Source organism: Varanus komodoensis, unplaced genomic scaffold, assembly GCF_004798865.1.
Source record: "Varanus komodoensis strain SLA01 unplaced genomic scaffold, ASM479886v1 scaffold47, whole genome shotgun sequence".
NCBI lineage: Eukaryota > Metazoa > Chordata > Lepidosauria > Squamata > Varanidae > Varanus > Varanus komodoensis.
The window spans coordinates 6368835-6386490 of NW_025336045.1; the positions used below are offsets into that span (position 1 = coordinate 6368835).

The 17656-nt window shown below is 42.5% G+C and overlaps 1 protein-coding gene and 1 long non-coding RNA gene across 2 annotated transcripts in view; one reads left to right on the forward strand and one right to left on the reverse strand.

Annotated features, from left to right (window-relative positions):
* The window catches only part of VSNL1 (visinin like 1), an 89897-nt gene that overhangs the window by 12827 nt on the left and 59414 nt on the right, over positions 1-17656 (reverse strand). The window lies entirely within an intron of this gene.
* LOC123030864 lies at positions 2626-14248 on the forward strand. The gene is made up of 3 exons (XR_006416184.1): positions 2626-2767; positions 6786-6790; positions 14238-14248. It is a non-coding gene; the product is annotated as an uncharacterized LOC123030864 (long non-coding RNA).

The following is a 17656-nucleotide window of genomic DNA, read 5'->3' on the forward strand; positions in this document are numbered from 1 at the left end:
GCTGCTGGCTCATCAACCACTCGCCGGCCATCCTGATGGAGATGGTGAATGGTGTGCAAACGGGTGCCTGAGTCAGTCAGTGCTGGGAAGAGCCACTCTGCCCAGTACAGCTGAAGTCCCTTTCTTCATGCTGAGGAATGCATCAAGATTGGCGCCTCCTTAGACATGGAGATGCCCTCTGATGTTCAGCAAGAATCCAGCAGGGGGCACCCAAACCAGACTCTTCACCCAATTAAGACATACTTGTAAAGGAAATATTTTTTCTTTAGAACTAATGGACTTGATCTGGCCTAAAGCAGAATTGGTTCCTTGTCCCCAAGGTGGGGGAGGGAGGAAATCAAGAGTTGTGCTTGTTTTTTGTTTGTTTTAAACAGGTGCTTCCCATCTTCCCCCTGTGTGGAAGGCTACTGGAGCTGAGAAAAATCAAAAGAAATGTTTGATATGAGGAAACTGTTATTCACAGTAACTAAGTAAGCCATTGCATAAGACCCATGCAAAGCCACTTGTGAAATCCTAAGCAGGTATTTGCAAACTAGTCATTATTCTTCTACATATAGTAATGCAAAAAGATTTACATTTATGAACCAATCAGAATGACTAAGCTGCCCTTTGAACCAGTGGTGAGCAACCAGTTTTAAGTGGGGTGCTAAACTGTCCCCACCATGCCCTCCATGTGCCAGAAGACATCAGGAGATCATGTTATGGCCCCTGGCATTGTTTCCAGCTCCACCCACTGTTAGCATCCCCATGATTATCTTTGGTCCCAGACAGGAGTTAGCATTAGAGACTTCTCTGGGGGTTGAGGCTTGGCGAAAGGCATTTTCTAGTAGCAGCACAGCAGCAAATAATGTTCAAAGATTTGTAACCAGGTGAGCAGGGCAAATTACAGAGTTGTGATCCTTAGTTTGAACAGAAAGTAGTGCCACTGGATGACCTCACAGAGGAATGCTTCCTGCAGTGCTTCAGAAAACTTAAAAGATTTCATTCACTGGAAAATCACAGGTCCTTTGTTTTTCATTTGTAATAGCAAGTGCAGCAGTTTTCTTTTCTGTTCATTTCTTTTCTTGCAGAATCACAGGGTTCAGGTCTAGTTGCCATCCCCATAACCTTGGTATCTGCATGCTTTAAAAAACAAACATGACTTCTTGTTTTACTTAACCAACTAACAAACAACAAGTGTTTTAAGTAGCTGAAAGACAGCTTCTGCTTTCTGGTTATTTATTGCCTGTTCACATAGCTGGTTTCAGGTGTAATTGTGGCTTTAAATAAAGTTCTATCCTGCAGGAATAATCTCTTGATTCACACTGATGGCAAATTAGTTACTAACCAGCAGGAAATGAATTGATTTTGAATTACTGTGTTCTCTAATTAGATCCGAACAATGAAAAGCCAACGACAGGCACAGCAGTGCCACCGGCCAGTACAGTGACATACTTGCCCTTATGCATAGCTCACCAGCAGCCTCATTGGGCATTATTGCTCAAGCAGTAATTCTGGCATGACGTCAATGGGGTAGCGGTGATGGAAGATTTCCCTCCAGCCTACCACCTGCACAGAATATCTGTGTTTAAAACACTGCTGAAGATTACGTAGTACCCTAAGAGGAGACAAGGCTGAGCTGTTAAATATGGCAGAATCCCATGTTATAGTCACACAATGAACCAAGGCAAACAAAGTGCTGGCTATATCTCTAAGGACGCAGGAGGACTCGAGTTGCTGCTAAATTCTGCACACACGCATTGCCTGCCCAAAACATTCAGGTATCTTTTTCCACACAAAGGGAATCACACTGACTATGCTAAGCTGCCTGGTGTTTAGACTGTCAGTCCGTCTGGCCTAGGACTTCCTATTCTGATTGGCAGCAGCAATCTGAAGGTTTTGCAGGCCAAAGGCTTTCTTGTACCTGCTAACTGATGATGCCAGGAACCGAATCCAGAATCTTCTGCATGTTAAAGCACGTGCTGTCTCACTGAGCCATGGCCCATGACCTAAATGTTCAGCCAACCAACCACAGTTTTAAAACTCTGCCATGCCAAATAAATGAGTACTGAAGACAGACAAAAAAAGCAGAGAATTTCCCGATTTAATGGGTCTGATATAAGCAAAGCACCTTCCAAACCCCATCAGGTCTGGCCCAACGGAACTCTCTGGAGCCCCTTCCTCTACCCCATCTAAAGTAGACATCTTTCAATCACCCAAGGACAACCTGCTTGCCCTTTGCTCTCCTTTCTAGACTGCAAATGGTCATCCTCCAGGGAAAGAAAATATAATCAACCTCAAGTTATACATGAAATGATCCAAAAACTTGTGGAGTATTCTGCTCACTTTCATTTTTCCTGCTTGCCCCTCCTCCTCACACTTAGCTTCTTGTGCAGATCTATTTCCACTCCCAGCAATCTTCTATTCATTGATTTTTTTTGAAACATAGCACTTAAGAGGTAAGGGATTGATTCTGTGCACATAGATTTACAAAGGAACAATGGGATTATGGCTTTTTTCTCAACTCTATATGTTTATAACAATTTTGCAGTGAAGAAGAGGCATGTGACCTCTGCAGACACGGTTTTGAGAATTATAAAACCAAGCATCTGTCCATCATCTAGATAGGAAAAATTGCCAATTATCTTACAGAAACTTCTGGAAGAGCATGACATTGTGAATGGATTAATGGAATTCATTTACCAAAAAATTTAAATATTGCATGAATATACTGCCTCACACTACATAATTAAAAACTAATCCTTATTTCAAGATGAATAACCTTTGGGTGATAATGTGTCTTAAACGGAAAACTATCTTTAAATAGATTTTTCCTCAAAAAAACCTTTTATTTTTAAAAATCCAATTTAAACAAAAAAACCATTGATTTTTATCCACCCTGTGTTCAATGCTTCCCATACAGATGTATGCCCCAGGTGGAAACAGTGCAGAAACAGAACTTCATGATGTAGATCTCTTAAAGGAAGCCGGTGCATATGTTCATCAGATAAATTGTAATCTGTCAATAGCAAAAGTGCTTTTTATTGCCCAAATAGGTAACAACTTTCATGTTCAACCTCTGAAATAAAATAAAGTCTCTTTCAGTAGCTGCTCAAGCAACTAGGGAGCAGGAGTAGAAGAGGACATGCCGATTTTGCCCGGAGGAAATAATTCTGGTACAGGTTTAAAAGAATTGTACTGAACACCTGGGACTACTTCCAACTGCATTTTCGAGAAAAGAATTCCTGTCCAGCCAGAGGAAAGATGCCAACGCAGCCGTTTCACTGTTCCTTGAGCAAAGCATTCCACAGTCCTAGTACTGGAATGGCGTGGAAGCAACCCCACTGCGTGCACAAACGCATTCACGTGGGGACCACATATGTGACAGCTTTTAAAAATCATGACAACAGCAGCTCATGCAGCTGGTGCCTCCACACAGGGCACCTGAGAGTGCCTACAGCAAGGCGCCCCTGGATCAGAATCGCCACTACAAACTGTCTGATCACCTGCCTGAAGTCATCCAAAGAGAGGGGAGCAGTGGATGTCACTTCCTGCTTGCTGATGGGCTCTCTGCCTGGCGAGCACACCGGTGCCAGCAACAAAGAAGAGGCACAGGAGCAGCAGCCGGTGACCGTGCTGGTGAGAAAGAAAGAAGACTCACTGTGTGGGGAGGCCACCGAGGATATCCGGCGAGCCTCTGGAGCGGGCACTGCCTGCGCATGATCCAAGCCAGATTGGGAACTTGTCAACAGGCCCAGATCTGTGCCCGGGGAGGCCATCCCGTGGGTCCACCGGGCTACAAAAGGGCCAAGCACAAGAACTGTGCAGGAGACTGGGCCATTCCGGCTAGTCCGGCAGCTTGCTGCGGCATCGCAGAAAACGGCAACCACCCACATCCTCTCTTCTGCACAACACTTACAATGCGATCCTATAGATGAGTTCACTTGGGCATGTTCCTAGGTAAGCTGTTGTAGGAATGCAGCCTTAAAGACCTAGGGATCGTGTCCTTTGCCACATCTGGCGGTGGCCATGTAATTACAAATTGAAGACATTGCAAATTTTTACACTTGCTGACCATGTTTTAATGTTAAGGGTGCTGATTTTCATTTAAGTGAGAGATCCTGTATTTGGCAGCAAATAAAGGCATAAAGTGCCTAACCAGATAATGGGGTAGAGAGAAGAGCACCGACCCTCTAGATTGGCTCTATGCCTCGTGTTTCCCACTTCCCTCTCTTTCTCGGAAAGCTGTCTTCCCTTTGGCAGCTAATAAGATGTATATTATTCAGTATGTGAGACTTTTCCCACACTGAACTGTTGTGTTGGGAAAGGCTTCATCTGCCTAAGGCACACAAAGCTTAGGACTCTTATCAGAGCAAGCTGGTAACCTTAGCCAAATCCCAACTTGTTCACTTTGAAAACCTTGTTGCTCCATCTAGCCTATCCTGAAGGCAATCTTAGGCTGTAATCCTATACCCACTTACCTGAGAGTAATCCCCACTGAACTCAACAAGAGTTACTTCCAGGAGGCAGTGTGGCATAGTGGTTACAGTGTTGGACTGGGACACAGGCAGTTTGGGTTCTAGGCCCCAGTCAGCCAGGAAGCTCACTGAGTGACTTTGGGCCAGTCATAGACTCTCAACCAAGTTTGCTGTGAGGATAAAATGGAAGAGGAAGAGAGTCTTGTCAGTTGCCTTGGATTCCTTGTAAGGGGAAAAAGGGAAGATATAAATGCCAGACCATCATCATCAGAATATACGTACACAATCAGCTCATGCCACAGATGTAAATGACGTCTATCACTTCCTTACTGAAAAGGTTGTTATAATTTTATTGCCAATTCTAATCAACCATGTGATCCCTCCCCATACTCTGTTTGCATTAATAAACAAGCTTATATTGGCTATTTAAACTCTGTTTGTCAAGCAGAATCTGAGTGGGTCTATTTATAGACATTACAATACACAAACGAAGAGATGCATCAAAATTGTTTTCTTTTCTAAATATACTTCAGAAAGGTGGTGGAAAATTCACTGTGACGCAGTGTGAACTTCCCAAGCCACTAATCAATGTGCTTCCACTGGGGACACTATTGATGTTTTTCCATAATGAATATTGGTTTAGCATAGTTGCCCCAATAGGCTCACAACAAACCCTTCAGCTTATTTTTAGAAAGGAACGAGCAATGACCAGTGAAGTACAATACTTCAATTTTCACATGATGAAAAAGAGGATCAATGTTTGTGCACACAAAATAAAAACAAATGCCAACTCTAAATAAAGTGATACTGCCACAACAGGAGAAGCATTCTATATGAATGACTAAGAAGAACCCACAATAATAATTTAAAAAAGAACTTCACATTGACACACTCACTTTCTTGAAGAAGTATTTGGGCTATGTATAGTTCTTTTTTCTTTAGCTTTACCCCCTTTATTTATTATAATAATTTATCAGTTTATGGTGCAAGAAGACATCAATATCTTGATTAGCAATTTATTCCTTCCTTTTTGAAAAGGTAGCTACAACAGTCCATTCCTAAACAACAGGCACTATCTTTCTTACCTTTTTCTTAACAGTTAGTATTTCATTATCAAGGGGTAGGAGGAAAGAATATACATGTGCATGCATGCAAACACCTGAACAATGAGATACATAGATCACGCTTGAATATTATTGTAGGACACAGATACCAAGCATGCTTGTAAAGCTGCAAAGCATTTATGTGTAATCAGCATTATTATGGCATGTAATTAAGAATTAAAGAATACATATCTTTATGTGATTAAGTATTCACTTCAGTTTTTAAATACAACTGTATGTCATCATCAGCTCAGAAAGTGCCTGTACCAGCTCTTGAGCAAGCAGAGTAAAGCTAGCAAAACTACAATAATGGCCATATCACAGAGTTGAATTTCCTCCCCGCACGCCACGCCTAAGACATAGGGAAGTATCCCTTGCTGTTACAGCACCAGTGCTAATGATACTGCAGTACCATTAACTAGCATTAGCACAAGGTCATTAGCTAAGCAAAGGGGGAACACAGTGACTGGAGGCAGAACTTCCGCAGTGTATTCTGCTGCCAGATTTTGGTGGCAAACCAAGACCTTCTCCTTTTGCCTAGTAAGGACGGGTGCTGCCATTTCCATGTGTTCCAAGCTACTATGGCCTGGCAAATGTCCCGATCTCCTGTTGGCCAAGCTGCACTGTTCTTTGACTCAAGCCATTGGCATTGCTTGAGTCTATTTTAAAGGCGGCTGTAAACAGGTGACTGGAATTCTTTATGGCACGGGTACAGTACCTCCGACCTGAAGGCAGAATCTGGCCCTGCTGGGGCTGCAGTTTTGCCTTCCAGGGGTCTCCAGATAGCCATGCTTCCGGCCCCTTTCCCCACCCGCTTCCCCAGGCCACCGATCCTTTGGGGTAGTCTAGCTTTTGTGCAGCCTTCCCATCAGGCAAAAAGACCGAAATATGAGGGCAAAAGCATTGACTCCGTAGAAACAAAATGATCTAAAATGGTACTGGGAAGCGCCTTTGCCGTTGGTCCTTCTCCATCTCCCCAAGCAGTTGACTGTGCATCCACTGCATGATGCAAGATGCAGTGGGGATCTTCGCTGACACCACGCCTCCTGTTCTACATTTCATCTTGAGGGGCATTTTTGGCTGTCCAGATGGCAAGGTGCAGAGGGGGAGGAAAGGAGATTCTTCAGCCTCTTCTTTTCCTTGCTTCCTCTTCCTCCTCTCCAGGGTCGATTTGTGACAGGAACTTGGAGCTGGGACTCCGAACGATCCTATGCTACCACCCCAGTCTATGTTGGGAGGCCATAGGATTGTGTCCTGAATAAATTATTTCTTGCTGGACTTAGCTTGATTAATGAAACTCATTGTACATTTTCTTCCCGACAATGTAATGATCGATCACCCATGTTTTTGCCTGCATTCCTGTGCAGTCAGGCTGTTTAATGTGCTAAACATGATAATGGAAATTCATGCTTTATTCTTAACTAGCCTATCCTGAAACTAATGATATAAATGTGAAAGGCTTTGTGTTGTATTAATCTGAGGCTATCAATTTCCAGAACTCTGAAGGTCAACAAAGAAGCAACTAGGGATCCCTGAAAATTAGGTCTTTACCATTTCAACTCCTAGTGATTGTTGCAGACATGGAAGAGCAAAAAGGAGATTAGGAGAGGCAGCCTAAGAATAGCACAATTTTTTAAGTAGACAGAGGAATTAATTTAGAATTCACCTTTAGGTCATGCTTGTTTTCCACACCTGAGACAATGCGCAAAACACAGATGAACTGCCATAAATAATAATTGAAAACCAAAATACAAAATCACAATAAATTAAATATGAAACAGAACAGCGGCAGTTACCAACAAAGGATGCAAAGTCCTAATGGAATAGGATCAATTCTCACATGTTTAAGAGACTTGTGGAGGGATGCCTTTTTGCATCTGTGGTGGCTCTGTCAAAATGACTTTACTGAAGTAGAAAAAAAGGGCAGAAGTGTCATTTCCCCGGGAGTTTATATCTGTCGAGGGAACTTATACATGAAGTGGACTCAATTTTTAAAAACAATGAGGGAAACATCAGTCATTTATGCATGAGTAACTGAAAAAAGATGAACAAGAAAAGTGTGTCTGGATGATGACAATGAATACTCCTCTGGATGTTATTCTAAGGTCAACAATTCTCATTGTACTACAAAGCTACTGGGCTTTATAAAAGCAGATTTCGTCTGCAAATAACTGAGATCCAAGTGAAGGGTCCAAACAGTTTGCAAATTATTCCAGGAAGCCATAGTACACTTTCAGCTAGGGCTGCTACTGAATTAAAGAAACTGTAGGCAGCCACGAGTTTTAGCCAGGCTTCTATGAAAACTTACATGTAATAAGCAAAACTACAGCAAAAAGCATATGGACACTGCTTGTAGAATAGTTCTTCCCCCACTTCCCAAGCTGCTCTGGAAGACTTCAGACTTCCAGAGTGTAACTGGGAGATAAGAAGGGGGCAGTGGACTTGTTTTTCTGATGATAAACTTTTAAGTGTCAAGTAGAGATATCACTTTAGAAGAGTCATTCCTGTTATGTGCAAGAAAAGAGTGCTTCTTTAGAAACTAACAGAACAATCTTTGTGGGGGATTGTGGGGAGATCAAAATGTGGATGAACCATCTCATCTAATGAGGCAGTCGGCTTGTACCTGCAGGGCAGAAGGAACGATGAGCTTTCTCCATCCTTCCTTCCTGTTTCAGGCTAATGTCGTACGCAGTCCCGATCCCCCGCTTCAGTGTCAGAGGTTAAGGGGCTAAGAACTTCCCCTGATCCACCTACAATGCAGCTCCTAAGCCTTCCATGTTATTCTGATGTTAGGCAACACTTGCAGGAGGCCTGGGAGAAGGCATCCCAAGGAATCTTCCCTTTGAGAGATCGTGGGGCAAATCTAGTCTGTCCTCTTATACCTGGGATCCTGGGGACCATGTGAGTGCAACCTTATCGCATATTAAAATTCAAAATATGCAGCTTGGTAATCCTTCCTGGGCACCTTTTAATTGATTCAAATGGTTTTAAAAACAGATTAATGGATTAATTGAATAAAGGCTGAATTCCTAATTCCATTTTTGGGAATATTTATTTATTATTAAACTTATATTCCACTATATTGGCTTGAGAGTCCTCTAAGTGGATTATATAACTCTTTCTGAGCAGATGTGAAAACAGAACTTAGACTGTCCCTTACCTCTTAACAAAATGTATTTGTAAGATTATCCTACTGCAGTTCCTGAAATAATATAAAGCAAAGCTCAGATCTGGTGTCAGACCCTCAAGTATTATATGTCTGCATATTCAACTGAAAACAATTGATTTCTGTCATTAGTAAATTATGATCACAAAGCAAATTCTGAATAGGAATGATGCAGACTTGTCTAGATGTATACGTTATTTTTACAACGATTGTTTACCCCCCGACCCACCCAGGGATCCTAATGGTAAATCTCTCGGATCATATCTAGTTTACACTGCTGATGCAAGTTGACACCCTTTTCCTCCTCTTCCAAGTACAACGGTATTCGTTCATAAACATCAGGCATTGCTAAAATTCTACCACTGGGTGGTAGTATTATCAATTCTTCTTAGATGGCAAAAGTATGCCTACTTTTGCAGAAGTCATGTTCAGAAAACCCCAAGGACAAAAATTAAATAAAGCTTCAGAAATTATTGTATTTATTTGGTTACACTCCCAAACCCCCAAATCCTATTTTGAGGAGTCTTTCTAGGAAAAATGTTATTGTGTTACCAAACTATAAAAATCAGTCTCTCAAAGTATAATAAAAGCAACAGCGGACAGATCAAACTTCTAAGGGACTATGTATTTTATGGAAATATGAAAATCTGGAAGAAAAATCAATGAAGAGCATTAGTGAAAGTAAACAGTGATGGGTAGCCTTGCAGTAAGGTCGGGTATTCTGGTTACATGTCCACACATAGCATACATATATGTTGCATACATGTGCATATAAACACACAGTGTCCGCAGCCTTCCTCTCTACTCCAGCTTGTACCGTTTGAGGCACATGGCGACCTGTGGGTGGAGGGGGAAAGAAGCAGCTGTCTTCCAGATGACAAACACATCTCAGCTCGGTTACCCAGAAGCTATTCTAATCACCAAAGGAAATTTCACAAACAAGCATTTCATTTGCAAAGCTGTATGTTCAATGTGGATTGCAGGCTTTCCCAGAGCACCCTTATGTTTTGTTGTTATCAGTGATGCATGCCATGAAAAGGTTTTACTCCAGTCTTTTGTCAATAACTAATAACAAAACTGCCCAGGAAAAGCACGAAACAGCACAAATCTCTGAATCAGAACATGCCTTTTCATGTGTGCATGTACACAAACAACTATTAAATATCTGCACAGCGCCAATGAAAGGATGTTGCTCTGCTGGTAATCCAGTGGGCATTCTCCCCCTACCAGTCAGAGACAAGTAGCATCACCCTCCCCCATGCCAACCTTTAGTTCTTTAACCAAACCATCTTGCTACAAGGTATGCAAAATATAAAATCATTCACCTTTATTTTATGTTATTTCCATGTATGCAGGATGTTGCTTACAGCTGCCCTATGGATATTTAATTGCAAACAGAATTCCCAGAACTTGTTTTTATTGTTTTTGTTTTTATCATGCTTTATACCGTTATTTATACATGCGCGCGCGCACAGTGCACTATAAAACCACATGTCTGAATGTGTGTATGTAGTGTGAAACCCTTCCAGAATTCTTTGTGTATCAAGCATTGTAAAAGTCAAATGGCTAAACTTTCTTCTCGGTAAATCTGCACAGGATCGTGCTGTAAGGCTTAATTCCACAACTTGTTTACTTAATTCCACAGCTTGTTTAGCTCAAATTCAATAGACATACATATGTTTAGAGTGTTAAATATGTTTTTGTCACATAAATATTTTTTTAAATACATACAGTAACAGAATGGCATTGCCACCAGAGGGGTAGCCATGCAAGAACACAACCCTAAGTGCATTTATTTCTGTAAGCATGTACAGGATTGCAGCCTAACAGAGCATCTCTACTCAGAAGTAGGTATAGCGGATTTTTGATTCTACAGCAAAAACAACAAAGGCACTTTAACATCCAAAGATTTACTGGGCGAGTTCGCCTATCATGCCAACCTCTCCAGCCAATAATCCTTGGTGGGTGGATGTTGTGTGAGCAATGTGCAGTGCACCCAACAGACTATCTGGCTCCCTGTAGGTTGTTGGTGACTATCTCGGGGAACTTCAAGGGGACTGAGTTGTCTACCCACTCCTTGCTGCCCCCATTTTTTCCTGCAGATCATGAAATCTGGCTGTCAAGCTGGCTTGTATAATTCCCATTCTGACAAGCGCAGACAGTTGCTTCAAAGTGTTCCAGTGGCACCTAGGGGGGGCTGGCATTGTTGCCAACATTTTAATGCTTTTTCCTTCCTAGTTTTTGCAGAACTTTGCAAAAATATTTATTTTTGCAGGAACTTGCAGAACTGCAAGCGTCTGGTGTTGAGTGGGTGCAGGATCAGCAAGCTGTCAAATGTAACAAAAGCAAGAGTGATCTTAGCACACAAAAGTGTGTTAGGAACTCATTCACCCCTTTTGGGCAAACCCAAACAGAAACCCCTTGTTTCTGTTTTGACCCATATGTCCTAAGGATTCCCTCACTTTTTGTACTTGTTTCCAAATACTACCACCCTGAGAGCATGCAAAAATGTGAACCTCCACTTTTATAGATGCAGGTACTCTTGAAAGCTGTCAAAAGTAAACTCCCATGATTAAAGTGGGATTTAGAAAGGGCTGAAAACTTCTTGGGGGTGGGGAAGAAAACCATGCTTATATTTAACTATGCATTTACGTTTCTTGCAATTTGGGGTTGCTGGAATTTGCAGGTGCCAGTGCAAATCTGACCACAGCAGCAAGGGGTTATTGCCACCATTGCTGAGTGACTTAGTTACTGGTACCCGTGACAGGTTCAGTTGCCCAGGTCTGGACAACACAATAATGCATTGTTGGCACAGCAACTCCTACATCAACACATCTATTGTCAGGGTGACTTGTCGCCCTCCAACAAAACACTGTATGGGAATCAGACTGGGTTTCTATAGTACGACAACCCATCAGGGGTTGCTGTGTCACAAATCCCAGTGATTGTGTCATAAGCTTTCATGGACTAGAGCTGACTTCACCAGATCCAATATTTGGCATGTGTAAGGAAGAAAAAGGGGTCTAAGGTATGTTCTTAAGCCAAGTGGGGCACCATCAAAGCTAAAACAATGATCAATGATGAACCGGCCAAGTTCTTTGTCTAATAAGGGCCAGTGACTTTGTTGCCAGTTGTGTATTCCCCGCAGCTGTGATTTTAACAGGATTCATTTTACAATGTCCTGCACGTAATGACTCTAATAGAGTGCCAGACTTCATAGCAATTATAGCCTGCTACCATCTGCAAAGTTTGCCAGGTATTGAATCAGGCATTGTTGCCAGTGGGGAAGAGAGCAGGGATGTTGTATTGTGAGGCTGCTTTGGAGATCATCTGTTGAGTCGTGATCAGATTAACCCTGATATCAGCTCGGAGCTCTGCCCTCATGGCTTCTGCATGCATTTCTGACTACCAAGTGCTCTGCACTCTGGATGGCACCACTCTAGCCCCTGTCTAGCATGTCTCAGGCTGCAGCGACGGGCAAAAGGTTCATGGCCGACAGAAGCAAGATGATACAGGCAATCACAGGCTCGGACATCTATGTTCATTGTAAATGGAATTCAGTGATTGGCGTGTCCTCTACTGTAACTTAGTCGAAGAACCTACCCTCCTGCAGCGCACACAGCTTGGGATGTATCTTTCAAATTTTATTTCACCTCCTCCCACACACACACACACACACACACACACACACACACACACACACACACACGACTGCTGTCCTTTTCTTTCTCTCCCTTACTAGATCTTATGGATGTGGGTAGGATAGTGAGGGCGGATGGCTGCCGCTACAGATTTCAAATAGCAACCAAAATGTTTCGATACATTTAAACTGAAACAAGCAACAACTGGAAAATTTGTGCACATTTCAGGTACTTGGCTAGCAAAGAATTAATTACATAAAACAACACTAACTTCAACATCTAGATTGCTTGCCATGGTTTGCAGGAATGATCTAATTTGCAGAAGCAGATTATCTGTGTTCTGGAGTACAGAACTTGCTGCCTATTTGTATTTGCTTATCCTTCCTTCTATTCAACTAATGTCTAAAGCCACCTTATTTTCATTCTATATGTTTATATACCACTGCTTACCGGGCAGCATACAATATCATAACACGAGCCATCTTATGATTTGTTGTTGTTGTTAGTTGCAAAGTCATGTCCGACCCATTGCGACCCCATGGACAACATTCCTCCAGGCCTTCCTGTCCTCCACCATCCCCCGGAGTCCACCTAAGCTCACACCAACTGCTTCAGTGACTCCATCTAGCCAACTCATCCTCTGCCGTCCCCTCCTTCTTTTGCCATCTATTGTTCCCAGCATTAGGCTCTTCTCCAGGGAGTCCTTCCTTCTCATTAGGTGGCCAAAGTATTTGAGTTTCATCTTCAGTATCTGGCCTTCTAAAGAGCACCCAGGGTTGATCCCGAGTCCACTCAAGCTCACACGAACTGCTTCAGTGACTCCATCTAGCCACCTCATTCTCTCCTGTCCCCTTCTTCTTTTGCCATCTATTGTTCCCAGCATTATCTTATGATTACGATTATTTATTTATTGTGAGGTTCAGGCTTCTCTGCTGTTCAGAGCCCCTAACCGTTTTTTTTTTTCTATTTTCAAGTCCATTTAATTGGTTTATATGAGTTGATTATATGTTATTATATTATCCAAGTGTCTAGAAACCTAATTGTATTTTGCAACCCATCTGCTTGCATTAATCCCAGTGCTGGGGTAAAACGCAGAGAGAAATATACATCCAGGCATGGAGAGGAGAGGAGAGGAGAGGAGAGGAGAGGAGAGGAGAGGAGAAGAGGAGCTATGCTGAGCTTCTCAGGAAACCACATTACTGTACCTGGAATCACCCTCCCCTCATTTCAGATGTGTGTTCAGATAAGTGCTTGGTCAGTGCCCACACACTGTCCTGACAGAAATTTGGAAACACAGCTAATTGTAGGAAAGTAATCAGTTGGTTTCAGCCAGCCGGGACTAAGCTTCTAAATCCTCTCTTCAATAATAGTATGCAGTGAGGGACAGAATATATGAATATTGCATTTAATAAGCAAATTTCATTTTGGCATGTTATGTCAAATATGTGGCGGGAGGTTGAGTGTAATAGCATCTTCCATCTCTACTTATTCAGCTTTGTGTAAGCCTGGATCTTACATGCCTACAGCATAATCCATGCACATAATAAGCAGAATGCCTAGAAGGGGGCAATAAAGTCAGTGTGGGATCACGCCTATTCGCCTCCATAAATTCAGCATAACATGAGAAAATGTCCCCAACAGTCCCTTGATATGTAGCTGAGGTGGATTCAGAAATTACAAATCAAACTTCCTTGAGATGGTCCCTAAAGTAAAAATTAGCCCGAAGGAAAATTTCTAGGTCCCACTCAGTAGAGCCTATGCTATCCAGGCTCAAAGACCAAATCTTCCTGCTCCCCAAAGTTAAAATCCCCATATATTGCTTTTTGCGCTCCCATGAGAATGAAAGGCATACGTACATTCATTTATACAGAAAAGTAAAGGACATACTTCGGGACAGATAAAGTAGAGGCTGAAGCAATGGACAAGGCACTTTTCCTAACACGTCATAGTTATTCTTGATACACACTTGGATTTGCAACCCCAATTTCCCCCCCTCTGTGGGCAAAAGCTGCTAGCTGTCTCTGGTGATCCTGGCTTCTTTGCCCCACAGCACAGAGAGCTGATCCAGTGCCTCTTTGTACGGGCTCATCTCCTCCACTGGTCTGCTCCACACCATTTGCTGGCCACACCACAGTGGGACGTTAAATGGGGAAAAGAAGTGGAATGGAAAGCAACATTTTATATATGCTGTGTAACTTTCAATTACTTGAACTTTAATACACAGTCACTTCAATCGTCATCTGTTTCGGCGTGTGACTGTCCTGGATGTCACTCTCATCTTTGCCTGATCTGTGCTTCCAAGCCCTGCAGTATCAGTTTGCTTGCTAGCCTTGCAATAATGTTTTACAGACACCTATAGAGTATTTAGGCAGCACTAATAGAGCAGCACTATCAGTGTACAGCAGAATCTACAGAGTATCTCCCAAAACTCTTGTGCAGTCCACTCAAATATACATCTATGCAGAAGAAGCTCTGTGGGACTTACTCCTGTTCTGTCAAAGATGCCACTTGTTCATTTGTTTTTATCTTGTTTTTTTGTCATTCAAAGAACATGGAAAACAGAATAACTCAATAACTAAAGTGGGTGACTATGAGGGGAAAAACCTTCTTGGCTGTGGCACCCAGCCTGTGGAATCAGCTTCCCATGGAAATATGCTTGCTGCCAATGCTATACATATTCCAAAGCCAGGTTAAAAAGTCTGTTTTCCTGCCATTTTAATAGTTGATCCTCTGGTTTTATATTGGCTTTTAAATTGTTTGGTCCATGTGGATTAGTTGTTATTATTTATTGAATCATATAAATATACGATTCAATTGTTCATTATTGTTGTATATGCCTGCTAAATGTTATTGTATAGAGATGTTTTATGGCAGGCAAGTCTTTTAAATTGTTTAAAATGTTGTATTTTGTATATTTTAATTACATTTTGTAAACATTTTTGAGAACATTATGCTAATCAAACAGTATACAAATGCTTTAAATACATAAATCTATAAAACATCAACCAATAAAGTACATAAAACATCATCATCAATATTCTGGAACTCAACCCATGTTAAATACCTCCCAGATGAATACAATGTTCAGGGCCCTTTCTGGCTGAGGAGGAAGTGGGGGCTGGCCATTGGGACTAGAGCCTTGAAATTTTCATTTGGAATTCTAGGAGGCCATCTGCTCCATGGCCCTGCTGTCCATGGGTCCTTGCTGGGGCGCTGAAGAGCATCTGATCCACCAGGATCATCAGGCTTTGTATCTATCTATCTATCTATCTATCTATCTATCTATCTATCTATCTATCAAATTTGTATGCCATCCATTACTTGCGTCTCTGGACGGCTTACAACATAAATCAGAATAAAATAAATAAATAGACTATTCCACACTGGCTGTAGTTAATAAAATACAAACAATAAAATCCAGTTACTACTAATACATATTCAAATATTGATTAAATAAAAAGGTCTTAACCTGGCGCTGAAAAATATATAATGACGGCGCCAGGCGGACCTCTCTGGGGAGCGCATTCCATAGTCGGGGCGCCACCACAGAGAAGGCCCTCCTCCAGGTACTCTGTCTCCTAACATCTTTCACAGAAGGTTCCCAGAGGAGGGCTTCTGCTGCTGATCGCAAGGGGCAGGAGGGCAAATAGAGAAAAAGGAGTTCCTTTAGGTATCCTGGTCCCAAGCCGCTTAGGGCTTTATAGGTGATAACCAGCACCTTGAATTGAGCCCGGACTTCGAAGGGAAGCCAATGGAGCTGATTAAGGACTGGGGTTATATGAGAATAACACCCAGTCCCCGACAGCATCCTGGCAGCTCTGTTTTGTACCATCTGAAGTATCCGGACTGTCTTCAAGGGCAGCCCCACGTAAAGCGCGTTACAGAAATTCAACCGGGAAGTAACCAATGCATGTGTTACTGTTGCTAGGCAACCCTCCTCCAGGTAGGGACATAGCTGATATCCACAGGTGCTTTACCTCCTGCTGCCACCATCCACATTTGGGCCTGAGATCGCCCCCTCCCCAAATTAAATGTTCTCCTCTGTATTGTCCAAGCATCCACTTTTACCAATAGAGGTGCCTTTGGGAGACAGTAATTCTCTCTCTCTCTCTCTCTTTCTAGCACATGTAAATTAGCAAATTTGCGCGTTTTTTGCAGGGCAGGGGGCTGATCCCCAGACCTGTTCAGTACCAAACCCTACCCCTGATATCCAGGGTCTGCCATGTTAAATAGCTGGGCACATTATAACAGGGAAATGCAACCTGGATAATATTTCCCTTGCTCCCCCCCATCCCCATCCCCAGCAGAGTAAACTAAATATAAACCTCATCCAATGAATTGCAGCAAATCTTTTTCCTGATCTGGTACAGGCTCTGATTCTGCAGGGGCTACTCAGTACAGACCTAATCAGTAAAGTCAATTGGCTTATTTAAAAAAAGGCCCGTTAGTGGAGGTAATGAGTCAAGACACCCCTGCTGCAAGATACAATCTTACCATGGAAGGTTATGACAAGGAAAACATTCATGCTGGAGAGGCGGAACTGATTCCAATTAAATGGGAGATTTGCTTTCAGTCGGCCACTGCCCGATTCCACCTTCTGCAGAATGCTAGCTAGACTTCTTACTGACAGTGTATGAATCTGTAACAGAAGTTGCTGAAGCGGCCTCCTGGTCTGTGCTGTGTATTTAACAAGTAACTTTTGCAACAATGCTCTAAAATCTGTTGCCAGATACGATGTAAAAAAACTAATACCCCCTTCTCTCTCTCTCTCTCTCTCTCTCTCTCTCTCTCTCTCTCTCTCTCTCTGTGTGTGTGTGTGTGTGTGTGTGTGTGTAAGAGAACTCACAAAAAATATAAAATTTCTGCCTTTGACATTATGCGCTAAGCCCAAAAGTGCAGTTTTTAAACATCCGTTGTTTCAGTGTTTTGGCCAAAAGTTATTTTCCTCCTACTGCTGCTCCTTGTTATCAATCTGTAACAAAAGCCTGATTTGGGAATAAGAGAGGTCCAGCACTAACCCTGATAATCCAGTTAAACCTAAATATCTGGATAGAAATCATTTGACCTTGTAATTTTTAGAGACACTTTCCTCTGAATAGGCTGCTACCGTTGGGTTTAGTTGGGGCATTAGGTGACCAGCTATGCATCACTCCCCAGAAATGTAGGTGGCGACAGCTAGACAAAGGCTGGAGCCTAGGGGCAGAGAGTGCATTTTCATGGGAAAGGCCCCCAATCCATTCGCCCAACATCTCCAGGGAGGGCTGGACAGGGACCTTGCCTGATCCAAAC